Raw genomic sequence first — 3,968 nt, 5'->3', positions numbered from 1 at the left:
CCAGTAGAAGCTACCCAATATGAGATTAAGTCTAGCATTATTCAAATGTTGCCATCATTCTATGGACTTAGTAACGAGGACCCATACAAATACTTGGATGAATTTCTTGAAATTTTTCCACAGTAAAAATTCAAAACTTCTCTGATGATGCCCTTAGGTTGAAACTATTCCCTTTCTCACTTAAGGACAAAGCCAAGCATTGGTTAAACTCTTTAGACTCTATAACCATTTCAACTTGGGATCATCTTCAGAGAGAATTTCTCAAGAAATACTTTTCAATTGGAAAAACAAATCAAATTAGAAAAGCTATCACTAGTTTTTTCCAATTGGAGGGTGAACTTTTTCATGAGACATGGGAAAGGTTAAGGGACCTCATTCGTAAATGTCCACACCATACTGTCCCTAAATGGCAACTTTGTCAGTATTTTTATGATGGTCTATCGAAGAAACACTGACAAATGGTTGATGCATCATGTGGTGGGACATTCATGCTAAAAAGTGAGGATGAAGCCTGGCAGTTCTTTGAAACACTTAGTGAGAATTTCCTACATCATATGTCTGCCACCTCTAGAGAACAACCCATGCTTCAACAAATTTATCAGATTGGAAACGTCATGGATATCCACAGTAAGGTAGATGAACTATCCCAAAAATTAGACCGTCTTCTAAATACTAGACAATCTCCGATTCCACCTAACCCAATCCAAGAAGTTTATGCATTGTGTGTAAGTCCGAACCATTTTGTTAGTGAATGCCCAGCCGCACCTTAATTTTTTGAGTTTATGCACGAGCAGGTTCAGCAAGCTCAAGTCCAACAAGCTCGCATACCAGAAAATGATCCATATTCGAACACTTATAACCCCGACTGGAGAAACCATCCAAATTTTTCTAGAGACCACAACTAGTGGTTGGCCCTGCCGCACCTCGACCTCAATATTAGGACCCAACATATAGGCATGGACCATACCATCAATTTCAAAATGCTCCTCAATCATCTACTATTGGTCATAGCTCAGCTTTTGAGGAAAAAGTTCTGAAAGCACTAGAATGATTAGAAGTCAACACTCAGACCCTTAACTCCCACACACAATCCATTGCTAAGCTAGAGACCCAAATAGGTCAACTAGCGATTACATTCAGTAGGAGGGAAGGAGAAAAATTACCTAGCCAACTCGAGAGCAACCCAAGAGGGCAATTTGTGATTGAGAGCTCTAATACCCCAGAAGCTTTTTCTGCACACACCAAATCAATCATAACTTTGAGAAGTGGGAAGGTCATTGAACACACTATTAAAACCAATGAGATCGACCCTAAACCTCTAACCGAAGCTAAATCACCCAAGAACAAGGAGGACCTTAAAATAGAGAATGAACCAACTACACCGGAATCATCTTACTTGCCTAAAGCTCCATTTTTGGATGCCCTTAAAGCTCCTATTCCTGCAGATAAGAAGGGAGAAAGACTCGATGAGATGTTGGAATTGTTTAAGCAAGTCCAAATTAATCTTCCCCTTCTAGACGCAATCAAACAGGTCCCTGCTTATGCCAAATTTTTGAAGGATTTGTGCACCCAAAAATATAAATCTAAATCACAAATCTCAAAGAAAGTATGCCTCACTGAACAGGCTAGTTCTGTCTTCCAGCATGCCACTCCTCCAAAGCTTAAAGACCCAGGAGCCCCCATCATTTCCTGTGTTATAGGAGATTATCACATTGAAAAAGCTCTTCTGGACTTAGGGGAAAGTATGAATCTTTTACCTAGTTCGGTGTATGAACTTTTTAGATTTGGAGAACTGAAATCCACATCAGTCACACTACAATTAGCTGACAGATCAATTAAGGAACCACGTGGAATGCTTGAAGATGTCTTAGTCAAGGTAGATGAGTTTTACTTTCCAGTTGATTTTCTGATTCTCGACATGGAACTAAGTGGCAACCCAAGATAAAGTCCCATTATCTTAGGACGATCCTTCCTAGCTACGGCTAATGCATGCATTAATTGTAGGATAGAAGTCATGGACGTATCATTTGGGAATAAGAAACTGAGACTGAATGTGTTTGGTGCTTCCCAAGGACCATCAATGGATAGTTGCTTCAAAGTAGATACATTAGAAGACATTATAAAAGATGCAACACCCATAATTCTAGCACCAAACCCCTTAGATACTTGCTTGGCTCACTTTGGAGTGTATGACTTTGAGGGATATATGAAAGAAGTTAACACCTTGTTGGATACACCACACGATAAAATCACTCCTCCATGGACAATCAAGTATGAGCCATTGCCCACATTAGCCAGTACACCAATAGTCCCATCTTTAGAATCATCACCTACGTTAGAATTGAAACCCCTTCCTGCTATGCTCAAGTATGTATTTCTAGGACCCAATGACACCCTCCCGACAATCATTGCATCAGACTTGACCCCTAATCAGGAAGCACAATTGGTTGGTATTCTGAAAGAACACAAAGAGGCTATCGGTTGGTCCATTGCAGATTTAAAAAGAATTGACCCCTCCATTTGCATGCACCATATTCATTTTGAGGCAAATGCCAAACCTCATCGAGATATGCAGAGGAGATTGAACCCAAACATGCATGAAGTAGTAAAGAAAGAGGTGGTAAAGTGGTTAGATGCTGGAATCATCTACCCCATATCCGATAGTAAATGGGTCAGTCACACTCAAGTAGTACCTAAGAAATCAGGTATTACTGTGGTTGAGAATAAAGAAGGTGAACTGCTTCCCACTCGCATATCATCTGGATGGCGAGTATGCATAGATTATAGAAAACTAAATGTCGTTACTAGGAAGGACCATTTTTCATTACCCTTCATCGACCAAATCTTAGAACGGTTAGCAGGATAAAGTTTCTTCTATTTTCTTGATGGTTATTCAGGGTACAATCAAGTACCTATATTTTTGGATGACCAAGAAAAGACTACCTTCACCCGCCCCTATGGCACCTTCGCTTTTCAGCGTATGCCATTCGGGCTTTGCAATTCACCTGCTACATTTCAACGGTGCATACTGGCCATTTTTTTGGATATGGTGGACAAATATCTTGAAATTTTTATGGATGATTTTTTTGTGTTTGGAACTACCTTTGAGGATTGTCTCCATAATCTTTCCAAAGTTCTTAAACGATGTATGAAAACAAATCTCGTCCTAAGTTGGGAAAAGAGCCATTTCATGGTGCGGAAAGGAATTGTATTAGGACATATTATTTCTGAAAGAGGGATCAAGGTAGATAAAGCCAAAGTTAAGGTCATTTCAAAACTATCACCCCCTACTTCAGTCCGACAAATATGATCCTTCTTAGGTCATGCTGAATTTTATAGACGCTTCATCAAAGACTTTAGCAAGATTTCAAGACCCCTGTGCAATCTGTTGGTCAAGGACACACCATTTATCTTTGACGAAGACTGTTTGAAAGTATTCAACACATTACGAACAGCCCTAACAATAGCACCCATAATAAAACCCCCTGACTGGTCTATTCCATTTGAGATTATGTGTGATGCCTTTGACTTTGCAATAGGTGCCGTCTTAGGCCAAAAAATCAATAAGGAGCCACATGTGATCTATTATGCTAGCAAGACTCTTTTTGATGCCCAATTAAACTACACACCACAACAGAAAAAGAGCTACTAGCAGTAGTGTTCGCCCTTGAAAAATTTTGCTCATATCTATTAGGGTCTAAGGTTCTAGTTTACTCTGATCATGCGGCTCTGAAACATCTCCTCTCAAAGAAAGATACTAAATCGTGTTTGATCAGATGGATCCTTCTTTTACAAGAATTTGATCTGGAAATCCGAGATAAGAAGGGTTCCGAGAAGGTGGTAGCTGATCACATCTCCAGGATCTTAGTTGAACACACGATAGGCATAGATGAGGTCAAAGAGAAATTTTTTGACGAACAACTTTCGCAATCTCCTCTAGCCGTCCTCCATGGTTTGCCCATTTTGTC

General features: G+C 39.8%; 1 non-coding gene across 1 annotated transcript; it reads right to left on the bottom strand.

The window, feature by feature from the left end:
- Positions 1–294: 294 nt before the first annotated feature.
- LOC140856815 (small nucleolar RNA R71) lies at positions 295–400 on the bottom strand. The gene has a single exon (XR_012140416.1). It is a non-coding gene; the product is annotated as a small nucleolar RNA R71 (small nucleolar RNA).
- Between the last annotated feature and the right edge of the window lie 3,568 nt (positions 401–3,968).

This window comes from Elaeis guineensis, chromosome 3, assembly GCF_000442705.2.
Source record: "Elaeis guineensis isolate ETL-2024a chromosome 3, EG11, whole genome shotgun sequence".
Taxonomy (NCBI): Eukaryota; Viridiplantae; Streptophyta; class Magnoliopsida; order Arecales; family Arecaceae; genus Elaeis; species Elaeis guineensis.
This window is presented reverse-complemented; position numbering and strand designations above follow the sequence as displayed.